This window comes from Urocitellus parryii, chromosome 3 (genome assembly GCF_045843805.1).
Source record: "Urocitellus parryii isolate mUroPar1 chromosome 3, mUroPar1.hap1, whole genome shotgun sequence".
NCBI lineage: Eukaryota > Metazoa > Chordata > Mammalia > Rodentia > Sciuridae > Urocitellus > Urocitellus parryii.
In genome coordinates this window covers 204,013,869-204,031,018 of record NC_135533.1, presented here as the reverse complement: position 1 = coordinate 204,031,018, position 17,150 = coordinate 204,013,869, and the positions used below count along the sequence as shown (strand labels likewise).

Here is a 17,150-nt window from a genome sequence, read left to right as displayed (position 1 = left end):
AGACTGTACTCAGCAGGACCCAGTGAGCAGGCCCCACCCTGCCCCATCCAGCTGTAATTCCAGCCACCAGCTTCTAATACCAGGAGACCTCTGCCTGCTATCCCTACCCCATGCCAAGCACAATCCACCAGGGTGCCAGCAGCCAGCAGGGCAGCACAGGCTCTTGCCATTACCCGCCACCTGCCAGCACCCCTGAGAACAGGCTCCAGAGGGTCTGCCCAGGCCGCCTCTCCTCTTGGGTCCTGTCTCACAACGATCAGCCTGTGTTCAAGTTAGCATACACCAAGACCTGCCAACTTATTTCTTTCCAGAAAGATGACCACACAGCATAACAAGAATCGTCACCAAACTGGACTCCTGCCCCAGAATGCAGAACCCAGAGGGCACCCTTGCGAAGCCCTTAGGGCCCATGGAGAAGACCACATAGCAAGAAGCACATGACACTCTCAAACCCCACAGGAGGTAGCTCATGCTGGTAATCCCAGTGGCTCAGGAGGATCTCTGGTTCAAAGCCAGCCTTTGCAACTTAGTGAGGCACTTAGCAACTTAGTGAGACCCTGTTTCTAAAGAAAATACAAAAAAGCCTGGGGATGTGGCTCAGTGGTTAAGTGCCTCTGGGTTCAATCCCCATACAAACAAAAAACAAAAAAACCAACCACCCACAGGAGTTTCTATTCAAGCGGGCCACATGTTGCCAGGGCCCATCCACAGCAAGTCCCCAAAAACTCAAGAGTGTATCTGAGAGGCCGGGGAACTCAGAAGCCAGGGCTCTGGGTGGTACTGCACCCTCCCAGCTTCTCTCAGGGAAGGAGCAGGTCACGATCTGCCAGATGCCACACACCCTCAAAAGCCTGATTATATGTCTTATATATAATAATAACTTATACTGCATATAAGTCTTCTATGGACAGGGCTGAGCACTTTGAGAACCACCATCAAGCAGATGAGGGCACCTAGGCTCAGAAAGGCCAGAGCCTTGTTCAAGGTTGCCCACTCAGTAATGGCAGTGCGTGAGCTCAAACCCAGGACCCTTCCAAAGTGAGGGGTGGCAGGCTGCTCCTTCACGGTGTGTCTTTTCTTCTGTCCTTCCACATTGACAGACTCCCTGCTTCACACACCTGTCAGCTCTCCATAACTGGCTAATCGGTGTTCTGGGCTGAAGCTGCAGGGGGCAGGTGTCCCCATATCTACACATCTGTTTTCATCACCCCCCCCCCCCCCCCCGTGGGAGAAGGCTTGCCTGATGGCAGGAGGCAGCCAGATGTTTGGAATTTGCTTTTTTCTGGTACCGGGGATTTTACTCAGGGGCACTTAAACACTGAGCCACATCCCCAGCCCTTCTTGTTTTTTATTTTGAAACAGGGTTTCTAGTTGCTTAATGTCTCGATAAATTGCTGAGGCTGGCTTTGAACTTGTGATCTTCCTGCCTCAGCCTCCTGAGCCGTTGGGATTACAGGCGTACCCCACCATGCCTGGCCATAATCTGCCTTTTTACAGAATGTACTGTCACCTGCCTCCAAACAAAAGTGACTGATTCAAACAAAAATGACGGGCTCAAGGTGACAAGATAAGCCTCAGGAGCTGGGATTGTGGCCCAGTAGCAGAGCATTTGCCTTGCACATGTGAGGCACTGGGTTTGATCATCAGCAACACAAATAAATAAATAAAATAAATAAATAAATAAATAGATAGATAAATACCTTTAAAAAAAAAGAAAAGATAAGCCTCAGGTGTTTGCCCCTAGACGCTGACATGCGCAGACGCCAGAAGGCAGGGGGTGCTCTGGGAGCCCTGCACAACTCCAGAAGTATCCGGGAACAGTTCTCAAGCCCTGTCACACCAGACAACCCCTCCACTATGGAGAGGGAAAAGGAAAGCAGTGCAGGCCTGAACAGACCTCGAGCTGGTGACACCCCACCACCCCAGCTGCCCTGCCCCCGTCCCTGTCCACCCATGGCTTCCTTCTCTGTGACTTCCTCCAGCTCAGATCTTGCAGGCCCAGGTGCTCAGCCCCTGCCATCCAGGCCACAAACCTCTTCCCAGCCAGCTCTAGCAGCTTCTCTGGCCTCCTCAAAGGGGGGTCTTGCCCAAGCACCTGTCATATCACACAGAAGGCCTTGACTGTGGCCAATGGCACCAGCAGGTTTGGCTCTGTAGCCCCTGGAGGGGCCCACCCTGGCCCCCTACATGGTATTCGGCAAAGCACTGTGACCTCCTGGGCCACCATCCAAAGCATTCCTCCCTGGCTCCCCAACCAACTCATTCGCCGGGTCAGAGGCTTCTGACCTCCAGGGCGGGCTCACTCACTAGATGCCTGGAGGAGGGCACTGGGGGACCCGTGTGCAGAGCTGCCTCTGCCCTCCTGAAGGTGAGACTCAGGAGGAAGGAGTCCACCCCACCACTGCTCACCCCTGGGGCCAATGACAGGCACAAAGACACCTGAGTCTGCACCTGGTGAGCGGAGGCCGTCGCTGGCCTTGACGCACTGAGCACGCTCCCACGGTCCTGAGGGCCTCTAACCCTGCACACGGGGCTGGTGGGACCAGGTAGGACATGGCAGCTGCATCTGAGAGAGGGCCTCGGCCTGGCTTTCTCCCCGGACACAATCTGGAAATAATCTCGAAAGCACAGGAACAGTACAGGAACAGGCCACCCCCTCAGCCCCACGCGGGCTGCTGGGAAGTTCTCCCCACCAGCCCCCGCACACTCCCTCTGCACACCCCCCTGTGCTCCTGTGCACAGGAGCTGTCCCGAGCCATGGCGAGCAGGCTGCATGCCGCGCCCCACGACACCACCGTTCAGCGTGTTCCAGCACCAACACAGCAGCCACCAGCCCCTCTCCATTATCCACAAGTTACTTCAGGCTCACCTCCACGCTGTCACCTGACTTGGCAGCATCCTCGTGTCATTTTCCCCGACGCAGAGCCGGCCTCATCAGCTGCCTACAACCTGCAAGCTTCGCTATTTTCCGACGCTTGGGGCTCTGACATTTCTGGAAGGCAGAATCTTCCAGCTTTCTTTCCTAGAGTTGGCGGTGCTTCAGGTCTGCCAGTGTCACCTGACCAAACGTGCTGCATGGTCCCAGCTGAGGGCCACAGGGTGACCTCCAGCTGGAGGCTCTCAGGGTCCACCCACCCCTCACTGAATGGCTACTCTGATGGCCCAGACAGGGCTTCCCCCTGCAGCCCCTCTTCTCCCTACGCAGCTCCCAGCAGACCCTACTCCACACCCACAGCCCTGGGCTTGGCACCACTGTCCACAGCTCACCATCGGCCCTTGGTAGACATCCTTCTCCCATTCTCCAGCAGTGTGATGGTTAATCTCCTATGGCAACTTGGCTAAGCTATGGTGCCCAGCTGTTGGGTGAAAAACATCAGTCCAGATGTTGCCATTAAGTTATTTTTACATGAGTTTAACATTCAAATCAGTAGACTTTGAGTAAAGCATGATTTCCTCAGGCTGAGGGTGGGCCTCGTCCAATCAGTTGAAGACCCGGAGAAGAATACACCAAGGTGCCAGGAGGAAGGAATTCTGCCTCCGACCTGCCCTCACACCCAGGCTGTAATGTCAAGCCTGCCCTGAGTCTCCAGCCTGCTGGCCTGCCCTGCAAATCACAGACTACCCCAGGACCCCACTTGGGCCAATTCCTTAAAATGAACTTCTCTCTCTATCTCTTTCTCCGTGCGTACGTGTTTAGGTACACGTGCTGGTTCTGTGTCTCTAATACTCACAGAGACAGACGTGACCACTGCCCTTCACAGTGGTCTTAAGTGCATCACCATCCTTAACATCTTCAATGTGCAGACTGACCCAAATTGGTCCTGGGCACCCATCTTGACTCATTCCCACTAAGGTCTGGCACCCTGAGTGGCCACAGTGTTCTGAGGAGGCCCAGTTTCAAGACCTAGCAGCCTCCCCGTTCATCATAACAACAGTGACTAACAAGCCCTCTGCACACCAGCGCCCCAGGCCCCCAGCTGAGGAAGTCCGTTCTGCTAGGACACAGCTTGCCAGCTCAAGCTCGGGAAGTCCTTGAATTTGAGTGAGAAGAAAATCTGCCTCCACTCTCCACGAACTACGGCTTATTTGCATTTTCTTCCTTTACAGAGGCAGGAGGCAACTAGAGGACAGTACAGGCCTGTGACTCTAATACACTTTTTTTTCCTTTTTTGTTCCCAGGAGTGCTTAACCCCTGAGCCACATCCCCACCCCATTTTACTTTGACACAGAGTCTTGCTAAGTTGCTGAGGCTGGCTTTGAACTCATAATCCTCCTGCCTCAGCCTCCCGAGCTGCTGGGTTTACAGGCGTGTGCCACCACACCCGGCTCTAATACACTTTTGTGGCTGTGGGGGGTGCCGGGGACCTAATACACTTTATTTTTTAGTAGCACTATTGATCACCTTTTTAAAATATTTTTTAAATATTTATTTAGTTGTAGATAAACACAGTATCTTTATTTATTTTTCTGTGGTGCTGAGGATTGAACCCAGTGCATCACACATGCTAGGCAAGTGCTCTTCTGCCACTGAGCTACAGCCCCAGTCCTTGAATACGCTTTTAATGATGGTTGTGTTGATACCTTAAAATGACATTCGGCTCACCACTAATCATGACAGTTAGATCGGCCACTGGGTCTTATTACTACTGCCTTAATGGAGGGAATTCGTTACTGGGTCACATTGCATGTTGCCCCCCCACTTCCCAGTACTGAACCCAGGGGCACTCTACCACTGAGCTGCACCCCCAGCCCTTTTTATTCCGAGACAGGGTCTCACTAAGCTGCCCAAACTGGCTCACCCCCCCAAGTAGCTGGGGCTGCCTGGCTTCTCCTGTTCTTCTCTGCACACGGCTCGCCCGCTCACCACCTCTCAGGAGGTGCCCCCGGCCCTTCAACGACTGAGGGAGGAGGAGGGAGGCACGGAGGCCCAGGAGGGCAGCTTGGTGAAGGGAGCTGAGCCCCATCCACCCCCAGGCCCAGCTGCCTTCTCCCGCCTACCTCCAATGAAGGCGCCCCCTTGCTGCGCTCTGTTCCTGTCGCTCTGATCCAGTGTGGCTCCTAAAGCTGGCAGTGGCGAGCGGAGGTAAGCCAGGCTCCTTGCCCTCCTGCATGGAGACCCAGCCACAGGGAACCAGGAGGGAAGGCAGGGAACGCGCTCATGGAAACAAACCACTTCTGTAAGGCCAGAGGCTTGTCTGAGAGAGAAGAAAGGCAGGGTACATCCTACAGGGCCGCTCGGGGACCCAGGTGATAAGAGCCACTGTCACTAGAGCTGCCCACGGCCGTGCTGGAAAGCTCTGCCAGCACCTTCCAGAAGAGACGCTCTCTGTGCCACAATTCTGAGGAGCTCACCCTGGGCTCTTGGCAGCATAATGGTCTCTCTGTCCCCTCTGAAGCCAAGGCTGCTTCTGGACTGCTGGCCAGAGCGGAGAGGGCCAGACTCCCCAAATACAGGCCAAGCTGCTTCACCTTGAGCAGCAAACAGACCGCTATGAGAGCGAGACGTCCGCTGAGGAGGGCAGGGAGCTGGATGAGCTTCCACCCAACCCCTGGAGAGCCGGGGGGCGGGCCCAGGACAGCGCGGCCGGGTGCACTCAGAGCCCCCCACAACCAGGGAGGGAAGGCGCGGCCCGGGCACCTCCATGCCCAGGGCCACAGCAGGCTAAACAGGAAGGTGGCTTGCAGACCCACCGCCACCCATCCCTGACTACTTCCCCCTGCCCCACCGCCAGGCAAGCGCCAGGCCACGGAGCCACACCCCAGCCCCAAGCCCACTCCTCACAGTTCTTTCTGCTCTTTTGTCTCAGGTGGCGGGGGCCCCACAGGAGACAGTCCCACAGACTGCTGGGAGGTGAGGTGACCTGCCCTGTAAGAGTGAAGTGAGTTCCCAGCCTCTCATCCCAAGTGGGAGGTCAGAAACAAATATCAGCACCAGAAATTCATCCGGGAGACACAGGCCCAAGGACCAGAGAGCCCAGAGCCAGCGCACAGGCCTCCCCCTCTCCCCACCCACCCCCCGCCTGGCAGAAAGGGCCGCTCTGCCCAGCCCCACCCCTTGCAATCATCACAGCACCCAAGCCCTAGCCTTCTGGGCACATTCTAGATGACTGCTATTGGACACGGGCCTCTGCCTTCAGAGCCTGGGAGCCCCTCGCTTCCCCAGGTCCCTACCCAGAGCCTCTAGGTAGGTACTATCTCAGAACCTGGAGCCCAGGACTTGAAAATCAGAAAAGACAGCCACAGAAGTGCTATCAAAGGTCAGCACCCAGTGTGACGAGACCCAGAGGTGTCCAGGGGAGGGCTAGGCCCCACAGGTACATCAACCAGTGCCCTGGCTGCTGGGGTGCAAAGGGGAGCTGGTGGCAGCTGCAGGACACCTCGGATGGGGACGGTGGGTCCCCTGTTCCAGGCTCACTCCAATCTGCGTCAGACAGGGCGCAGTGCCCACCTGACTGCCCTGGGTCGCGGCATGAGCCCCACAGCCTGTTTCCCCTCCCTTCAGGACCAGGGGAACCCAGGCCTGCGGGCTCCCAGCTGCCACCAGGGTTGGGAGGAGAGCTACCAGGCTATGGGACAGACTGGCAGACTGCATGGAGGCAGTGCCACCCACTGAGAGAAGAGGGCTCAGCAGGCAGAGCCAGCCCCTCCCCCACATGTAGCCACTTCAGGGGAATCTGCAGAGCAAGGAGCGGGAAAGTGGCCCCTGTTGGTCACACTGGGAGGAAGACAGCCTCGGAGAGAAGCAGCCAGGGCGGGCCCTGCAGGAAGGTCGACTTGGGGCCTCGTCCGGGATCTTCTGACCTGATGTAGGTGGTGAAATCAGGCAGGCAGCTGAGGAGCTGCTACCTGCTGTTCTGGCAGATGTCTGAACGTCACAAAGGACAATGTAGGAAGTTTGGATGGGAGGAGATGGGGGGTGTGGAGACCCCAGAGCGTTCAGCTTCTTCCCAGTGTGACAGCAATGAACCTGCCATCTAAAGCCACTATGCTTCCCAACTGACTCTTCACATGACACTCCACTTGGTCCCCACAACCTCCAGAGCAAGTTGAACTCTTGCTCCTTACAGAAGGGGAAACTGGGGCGTAAACAGGGCCGTGCAAACAGGCCCCGTGACAGCACTCCCAAGGCAAACGCCAGAGCCACTCTGGAAGTCAGCAGCCACAGGAGAATGTGCTGTCGGGGCTGCGCGGGAGCCTTCAAGGTGGGACAGGCCACTGCCTCGGCCGAATACTTCCCTACACACAGGAGGAGACCAGGCACTGCCTCCCCTTGGCACTGGGCAAGGCAGGCGACCCCTCACAGAGGGGCAAGCAGGAAAGCAAGACAGGAGGAGACAGGCCACATGCCAAGCCCAGAGCATTTCCTCTATTTCCTGTGGGTGACAGCTCATCTTTCGGGGCTTGCAAATAAATGAAACCAGGTCAAGTGCAGGAAACAACGCTTTTAACATTTCTTGGAAGGTACAGTTTGGAAAGAGGTAGAGGGAGGCCATCAGACTGGCAGGGTCTGGCTATACTGCCGAAGCAAATCTGAAAATTTGCGATCCTCCTGACTTGGCCTCCCAAGTCACTGGGATTACAGGGGTGTGCCACCATGCCCAGCAGGAGCTTCTTATAAGACTAAATAACAGCTGCGTGCAATGACACACACCTATAATCCCAGCAACTCCAGGAGGCTGAGGCAAGAGGATCACTAGTTCCAAGCCAACCTCAGCAACTTAGTGGGCTCCTGTCTTAAAGTAAAAAGGGCTGGAGAAGGAACTTAGTGGTAAAGCACCTGCCTGGAGTGAGTGAGGCCCTGGTTTTAATTCCCAATAACACACTCATGCACAATCTCAATAACCTGCTCTTACCAGGTGATCCAGTATCACGCTCCTTTGTGTTTACCCAGCAGAGTGATACTTGTGTCCACACAAACCTGCACTCAGAGAGTGACAGCAGCTTTATTAATAATTATCCAGACATGGAAGAAACCAAGAAGTCTTCGGGTAAATAAACAGATAAACTGTGTCATGTAATAATGGAATATTATTTAGCAGCAAAAAGGCATGAGTGCGCTGGCGTGGTGGCTCAGTGGCAGAGCTCTCGCCTAGACGTGCGAGGCCCTGCTCCCATTCCCAGCCTCGGAAAAAAAAAAAAGAGAGAGAAATGAAGAGAGAAAGAAAGAAAGAAGTGATGAAGAAATGAGCCACGTGCGGTGGTGCACACCTATAATCCCAGCAACTCGGGAGGCTGAGGCAGGAGGATTGCAAGTTCAAAGCCAGCCTCACCAACTTATGGAGGCTCTAAGCAACTCAGTGAGAACCCATCTCTAACAAAATACAAAAAAGAGCTGGGGCTGTGGCTCAGTGGTTTAGTGCCCTTGGGTTCAATCCCAAACAAATGATCAGGCCATGAAGACATGTAAGAACCTTAAGTGTATATTGTTAAGTTAAAGACACTCGTCTGAAGAGGCTGCCTACTATATAATTTCAACTCTATGAAACCAGACATGAAGTATGGACTCCAGGTGGCAATGACATGTCAACGTAGGATTAGCTGTCACAACAAACATACCACCCAGGTGGGGGACTTTGATCATGGGGGAGACGGTGTAAATGGGACATCTGCAGTCTTCAGGGTGGTTTGGTTTGGTTTGGTGCCAGGATGGAAGCTAGGGTTCACACAGGCCAGGCAGCACTCACCACTCAAACCTTCTGTGAAATCAAAACTGCTCTAAAAATATTAATTCTTCCAAAAGAAAATACTAATAATGTCTCCTACCTTCCTACTCAACAGCATCAGCCAGAGCCAACCAAGATCATTAAAGATCATTTATTTCAGGCCAGAAGCTAGATTTCAGGAATGGTTCGCGATCTGCACCACCACAGCAGTCAAACCCGGCTCGGCTCCAGACTGACAGCTTCAGCGGACGGCCAGAGGCCTATTTATTTAGGAAAGGAAAACAAAACTGGCTTCTGGTGCTGGGCAGCTGCCTTCTCAGCAGTCTGGCTGCAAGGACCATCCAGTTCCCTTCTGCAATCCTATGGGGGAAGCAGTTTGACCAGAGCAGGCCCTGCCCAGCAGCCTCCCAGCACTCACTGCCAGCCCAGGTTTGTTTAGTACCAGGGATTAAACCCAGGGGCACTTAACCACTCAGCCCCAGCCCCAGCCCTTTTTTGTATTTTATTGGAGATGGGTTCTCGCTGAGTTGCTTAGGGCCTTCATAAGTTGGTGAGGCTGGCTTTGAACTTGCAATCCTCCTGCCTCCCAGGGGTCAGGAGCCAGGGGCCTGGGTTAGGAAGAATGAAACTTGACTCACAGATGTGTGCAGCAATGACAAATTGGAAGGCACTAAAATCCATGTGGTCCAGGGCTGGCTCCCTCCTCCATGTCACCTGAGCCACCCAAAACCAAGGCCAGGGGTGCAGGGAAGGGACCTGACCTCAGCCTTAAAGCTAAAGCAGCACCTGAAATATCACCTGGGATGTCCTTCCTTGCAGGAGATCCCAGGAGTATAAAAGCCCAACTTCCACCATCAGCCCAGCAGGGTCAGGGCACTGGAGGACTCAAGATCAGAAAACGGCACACTGAGGCCACCGACAGCTGCTGGAAACTGAAAGCAAAACTCTGTCTCAGAGCCCAAAAGCTAAGATTAGAAGATTCGGTTCCCATTCAGGATCTGACATTTAAGCTGTGTGACCTCAGTAATACACCTTGCCTCTCTGGGCCCTGCCATAGGGAGCTAGCAACCTAACCTATTAGGCTGCTGAAACAACGTATGTGTTAGTACTAAATGGACCCTGCCACACAACAACCTTCACCTCTTCCAGCTCCCACCTCTACTTTTCTGAACACTCCGATAAAGGACTACAACATTCTTTTATTAAAAACACAAAGCAGGGGCTGGGGCTGGGGCTGGGGCTGGGGCTGGGGCTGGGGCTGAGTGGTGGAGCGCTCGCCTAGCAGGCATGAGGCACCACGTAAATGTAAAATAAAGAGTGTGTCCCCTAAAACTAAAAAATAATTATTAAACACACATACACACAAAGCAAAGCCCTGACATGAACAAAGGGGCAAAGCTGCAGGGGCCTGCAGACTCCTTGGGTCAGGGAGACAGTCCCTCAACTCATTGTGTGGCCTTGGTGACAGATTTGACACTGTATCTGTCAGCTTTCTCATCCACAAAATGGGAACAATCGGCCCTGTCTTTCAGGGGCTAAAGGGGGAATGCAGTCCATGCAACCTCACAGCATCCACTCTTGGCCAGAGTATCAGGCCACGGGGGATAAGGGCTAGGAAAAAGGACACAAGAGGCTCTTGGTGGCCTTTCTCAAAACATCAAATAGTATTCAGCAAGGTGATGGCAAGCCTGTTGTTTAAGTAAAATATGAGACTGGTGGCCCATTCATTCCACCTTGGCCACATGTGACAGGTATTGCTCGTGACAGTACAGCCACGAAGACTCCTGTGCATGTCCTAGTTTACAAATGAACCCCATTGGGTGCACCAAGAGCTCATCACAAGGACACCTCTCGTGGTTCCATTGAAAGTCGCTGCACTGACTCCCTGGTCATGGTGTTTGAGATCCTGGGCGCACTGGCGCAGCTTGCATCCTAGCTACTCCAGGGCTCAGGCAGGAGGATCACTGATATGAGGTCAGCCTAAGCCACCTAGGCCCCTGACTAAAAATAAAAAGGGGCTGGGGATGCAGCTCAGTGGTAGAGCACCCCTGGGTTCAGTCCCTGATGCCAAACCAAAAGCGGAAGGATCTTGAAGCTGAGCAGGGAGGACTCAGGCAGCTTCTGCCTGGAGAACGGATTCTGATGATGGAGAAAGGGGAACTAAGGGTCTTTCTTCGAGAAAGCAGCAGTGCGCCAGGGCCAACAGAGTAGTCTCATCCTTGTAGAGGACATCACAGCACAGACGCCCTGGAGCCTCTTGGTAAGTTCTTGCTCTGTGCTTGGATGGCAACAGAGGATAGCCTTGGGCTCTAACACAACCTGTATGCAAAATGATTTGGGGAGCTGTCAGGGGCTGGGTGAACTCTACTATTTGCCAGTACAAAACCAGCTTTAGCTGGGCGTGGTGATGCACCCTTGTAATCCCATCAGCTCGGGAGGCTGAGGCAGGAAGATGGCAGATTCAAGGCCAGCCTCAGCAATTTAGTGAGGCCCTAAGCAACTTAGAGAGACCCTGTCTCTAAATAAAAAATACAAGCTGGGTGCACTGGTGTAAGCCTGTAATCCCAGTGGCTTGGGAGGCTGAGGGAAGAGGATCATGAGTTCAAAGTCAGCCTCAGAAACTTAGTGAGGCCCTAAGCAACTCAGTGAGTCCCTGTCTCCAAATGAAATATAAAAAGAGGGATTGGAGTTGTGGCTCAGTGGTAGAACACTTGCATAGCACGTGTGAGGCACTGGGTTGGATTTTCAGCACCACATAAAAATAAATAAATAAAATAAAGGAATTATGTCCACCTACAACTAAAAAATATTTTGGAAAAACTATCCATATATATAAAGGACTAGAGATGTGGCTCAGTGGTTAAGCACCTGAATTCAACCCACAATACCAAAAAAAAAAAGAAAACACTTTTTAAACATAACTTCAGCTTTCTCACTAATATGTCACCCAGATAAACTGAAGCAAACTCAAGACCTTCAAAAGTAGCCTAATGACAGTTTGAGTGCTTTGAAAACACCAGCCAGTGTGGTGCACAGATCTTGCTCAGCAAAGGGGACAAGTAGCCAGCTGGCTGCCAGCTTCACACACGTGACTCCACTTGTCACAGAGGTCCCACAAAGAGGTGTGGCAACTTCCAGCCGCCAAACTCAGGCCTCAACTCTCCACAGGGCAGGGGAATGTTGGTCCATCACAAACACGGAAGGGCATACATGGTCCTCACCTCCACGGCACTGTCCTCACCTCCACGCCACCATCCTCACTGGCAGAGCGGGCGGAAGGCAAGCAAACTCTTGAGAGCAAGGCCTAGGTCAACCTGCCCCGGGGGGGAGCCCCACTGCTGGCCAAACCAGTCAACAGGAACAGCAAGGGATGCAGCACCTGCTGCAGAAAGTAACGTGGACCGTGACAACACACGAGAAGCCACAAGTAAGACGCAAATCAGAGCAACGCGGTATCCCACCCAGCACTGCTACAAAACTAAGAAGAATCAGAGACTGTGGTGTACAAGAAGTGGGAAGGTCCTGGAATGTGCCTGAAGAGGTGGCTTCGAAGGTCTAGACAGCCTGTGGTCAGAGCAAGGTGGACCCTCCAACCTGCCTCCCACTCTAGGGGAGTCCTTCTGGCGCAACGCAGGTCTTGGAGCACAGGACACTGGGAGGAGGGAGCAGGACCTGGTCTGTGGCACAGTTGGCTCAGAGCCAGGCTGATAAGGCCAAGGGCTGCACCCTCCCTTAGGCCAGTGTGGCAGGGCAGGTACAGCATCCTGGGCCAGGGGCCAGTTATTCAGGGGAGCAGGCGCAGATGAAGGAGCCATCAGAGCTAGATGGGCCAGGGCTCAGCAGGATGTGCACCAGGAGACTAGGAGTCGAATCCCAGGCACTTCCCTGATCCATCTGACATGCCTGGCACCATATAAATGGGAAAAAGAAGAAGAACGATGGAGACCCCTGATGCAGGCAAAGGAATCCCCACGCAAATTCCTGGACTCCTGCTGCTGGCCTGCTTTCAGCAGCCTCCTGCAGCCCTCTCTCCTCAGGGAGCCGGCCATGCCCTCCAGAAACAGTCTCTTTCAAAGGAAGGCCCTCAGCAGACTCAGCAGGGACAGAAAGGAGCTCCAAGCTGCTTAGCTGGGTCACCAGGTGGCCCTGTGAGGGTGGCATGGGAGAGACAAATCAGAAATCAGGTATCACACTAGGCTGCACCATTAGCAACCGAAGTGCTTTCTAGGTTCCAGCAAACCTGGACGGTGGCTCAGTGGCTGCTCCCAACAGGGCCTCTAGAATTCTGCAAGCATCCCAGAGACTGCAAGACCATGTCCCCCAGGACACTGAGCATCCTGGGAAGTGGTTTGTCACAGGCTGAGGAAGCCCCATGTGAGGCCACTCAGTGTCCTACCACCACCGCTTGATAGATGTGTTAAGGGGCACGTGCCTGGTCCAGCAGCCAGGAATGGACAGGGCTTCCGAGACAGCAGGGTCCCAGGGGACAGACCCGGCCACTCTGGAATGACCAGCCACAGAAACAGCTGAGTGGATGCAGAAAGACTCCCAAGGAGTAGGCCAGCAGTGAGGCAGAGAGGGACAGGGACACCTCAGGTGAGGGGCCAGGCTGAGGTGTGCAGTGGTGCAGGAAGGACCAACAGAAGCAAGGAACGAGCTGGCCTTAATCACTTCTGCCTAGCAGGGACCCCAGCCCCAACACCAGGGGACATCCTAAAACCAGCCAAATTAGGAGCAAACATTTGAAACTGAAAGGTCGAATGTCCCAGGCCAAGGTGTTCCAGTACCTCAAACACGGGGCTTTTCCAAATTCCATCCCTGAAGGAAGACAACTGAGGAAATCAAGAGAAAGGGGTGGAGCAGAAACAAGGGGGAAGTGCCCAACGCCACTGTCAACTCACAGATGCCAGGACAGAGAAGCAGAACCTGGTGTTAGCGTGGGTTAGTGCTCTGTGGAGAAGGTTGAGGACCTTCCTCCTCCTGCCACTGAGCCAACGTCAGGAAAAGTGTCAGGCCATCCACGCAGAATCCCAGAAGCCCTTCCCGGAGCAGCCCGGAGACACCCAGCCAGGTTTGCCGAGCCCAGAAAGAGCTTCATAGCTAAGGGTGCAGGCCAGTGATCCAGGAGACGGCCCGAAGCTGCCACCTGCAGCACACCCTCCAGGGTGGGCACAGGGGGCCAGGTGCATCCCAGGACCCCACAATGCCAGGGACCTATGGAGGGGGATCCCTGAGGACCACCCCAGCTCTAAGGCAGAGTCACACTATAAGGCTCCCTGGCCCTGCCGAGCAGCCCACCATCACCTGCTTTATAAGGTGGCACTTTTTTATGGGTTTATTTGATTTAAAAAAAAAAAAAAGGAACCTAGTTTAAAAAGAAAAGTGTTCTGGGCTGGGGACACACTCAGTGGCAGAGTGCTTGTCTAGCATGTGGGGGGCCATGATTCATCCCCAACAGAGGGAAAGGAGAGAGCAGAGCAGAGCAGAAGCTACAAGGCTGCAGAGGGCCACGCTGGCACCCGGTTCAGGAAAGCCACCATGAACACTCAGGGTCTGGAGAGGTAATGGCCACCTCAGGCCCTGAGCAGCTCTGCGCAAGGCAGCTCCGGAGGTGCCTCTGTGGGGCTCTGTGAGGGAGCGCCACCACCGTGGGGTGAAGCCACTTAACCCACATGAGAAGAGGCAGCGGAGTTCTGCCAGCTTTATTTTTGGAAAAGGCATCTGGCAGAGCAGGAGCACCGCGGAGGGAGCGACCCCGACACGTGCGAGTGCGAAGAGCCTGGGGGAGGCGGCGCGGCCAGGGCTCCAGACAGGAGCTGGCAGCTACTGGGAATCCCAGGCAGGACACAGCCCCGGAGGCAACGGGAGGACGGAACACTCTGTCCAGAGCCGGAGGACAGGGAACCACACAGGACCCTGCCCCTTCCACACAGCCCACCGCAGGATTAGACGAATAGCTAACAGCCTTCACTGAGCAGGCAGGTGCGCAGAGCCAAGGCCACTGATCCCGAGTGACCCAATCCCAGGTGACCCAAGTGACAAGGAGACATCTGAACCAGGATGGGAAGGGACTGGGAGAGGGAGGCCTAAGAAAGGGAGGAGGTGCCCTCTGGCCACCTTCCCACTTACTCCGAACTGTTGTTCTGGCGTGTCTCTGGCCACTGGCACCCATGGGACAAGGACAGGCCTCCTGGGCACAGGCTTTTCCCTAACAACCGCCAGGGCCAGGAACTCCAATCTTTCTTCAGGCCCTGGCAAATGTCCCTTGTACCAGGGAGCCTTCCTGTCATGCAGGCTGCTCTAGAGCCTGTGGGACTGTCACTCTCCACCTAGGACCCCCACTGCCCAGCAAGGCACCAGGACCAGGTTAGCAGGTGTCCCACGTGGGGGCTTGGCCAGCGCTCTGGCCAGATGCCAGGTCCAATCTGGCCCTGCAAGTCACCATCCTGCAGACTCACCTCCCTCCCGCCCACTGCTGCGATCCCAAGTTCAGAGAGGCCCCGTCTCTCGTGGACAGTCTGGGCAGGCTGTTGGCAGTCACAGTGGCAACGGTTGACCCAGTGATCACACCCTCACCAGACACACTTCACTCAACCTCGCTGGCCTGCTTGGCTACTTGTGCCCAAGGGACAACCGAAGGGACAGGGCAGGTGCCAGGAGGTGTGAGGCTGAGGAGGAGGAGAAGAGCATTCCGGGGGCGCGGGGAGCTGCAGAGCCACCCACCCAGGAATGACTTGGCTGATGTGCGGCAGCCACTCCTATTCTGGTTTTTGCCACGCAATTTTGAACTCAAATTCACCAAAATCTGAACGCACATCCTGAGCAAAACAGTGATGTGTAGTCCCCCGGCTGCGTTTTCCCCAAGCCGTCTGCCAACTTGGCCTTCCTCCTGGGCTGAGCTCACACTGCGCTGCCCATCTGATCTCTGTCACGGTCGCCTCTGCCTGGAGAGGGTGGGGAGGGAGCCAGAGTCTGGTCTTTAAAGTGGTAACACCTGTCTGTCACTGGTCATCTCTCAGGCCTGAGGAGAGGCTGACACTGCCCACAGGACAAATCATGGGGTCAGCAAGTCACCACAAAACACAGCCTGTGAAGCCTCCAGGCTGCAGCCTCGCTACAGCCCAGTGCAAACCAACCCCAGGCTGTTGTGAGGAATGCCTGCTCTGTGTCACCCTCCACAGGGACCTGTCTCAGACAAGTCCAGGTGACAGGCCCGGAGGTCCACAGAAGTCCTGCAGCTCTGAGTATCCAGCAGTTGGCTAGCCTGGGGTCTGTGACTCCCACCTGCAAGAGACCCCTCGGTGCCCAGTTCCAACAGTGGAGCTCCTTTGGAGCAACTTGTGCCTCAACTCTTCTGGGACACAGAGCTGTGAAGGGACGGGTCAAGCAACTGGACGTCTGCACCCCCAGGCTCACAGCTGAACCCCAGTGGGCAACTTCTTGATGCTCAGGGGCCAGAGGGCAGGAAATGTTGGGACATCTGGGAACTGAAGCCACCACCAGCCCTTCCTGTCACTCCACCGTGGGCCTTCATCGCCACCTGCCTTCACTGACCCGGCAGTACCTGTGACTCTACCAGCAAGGCTGTGTCAGAGGAGTGAGGAAGTTTCTGCTAGGCCTTCCTAACCAAAGCCATTTTAAAGATGCAGGGCCCAGTCCCACCCTTCCTGGGCCAGGCTGTGCCTGTGGCTTCATGGGCAGCAGGAAGGCAGGTGTGCCCGGAGGAGCCAGGAACACAGGAGCACGTGGGGCCACACTCCCACCTGCCTGCCATTCTAGCCTGAGCTTTCATTTCTCACTGTTCAACTGTCCTCAATAAAGCAGGCTCCTCGCCACTAACAGGTACAAGAAAGCAGGGATGGGGCTGGGGATGTGGCTCAAGCAGTAGCGCGCTCGCCTGGCATGCGTGCGGCCCAGGTTCGATCCTCAGCACCACATACCAACAAAGATGTTGTGTCCGCCGAGAACTAAAAAAAAATAAATATCAAAATTCTCTCTCTCTCTCTCTCTCTCTCTCTCTCTCTCTCTCCTTTCTCTCTCTTTTAAAAAAAAAAAAAAAAAAAAAAAAAAAAAACAAGAAAGCAGGGATGTGGGCAGAAGCAGCCCAGCCGAGCTGTCTGTGCCCGGGCACAGTGGAGCAGGAAAGGGGAGCCTCCTGTGCCAGATGCCCTGTAAACCACTTTGGGGTGAAGCTCCCTAAACCCACAAATATGCCACGGATGAGGAGAAAGGAGGCCTTGCAGCCCAAGGGGTAGGACTCAAGACCTGACCACACCACCAGGCTACAGGCACTGGCCCACAATGACTCCACACTGCAGGAGGGGGAACTGAGGCCCAGAGGGTGGCACCACTACACAGGTGGTCACTGCCACCCTGTGCCCAGCCTCCATGTGTTTTAACATTAGCAAGGAGAATGAGGCAGCCTGTCCCTTTTCCCAGCCCTCAGCTGTCATCAGGACACCAGCTCCACCACTTGGAAGCTTTCTG

General features: G+C 54.8%; 1 protein-coding gene across 2 annotated transcripts in view; it reads right to left on the bottom strand.

Moving 5' to 3' along the window:
• Nucleotides 1-17,150, bottom strand: part of Ell (elongation factor for RNA polymerase II) — a 63,285-nt gene that overhangs the window by 33,429 nt on the left and 12,706 nt on the right. The gene's annotated exons all lie outside the window — the stretch shown is intronic.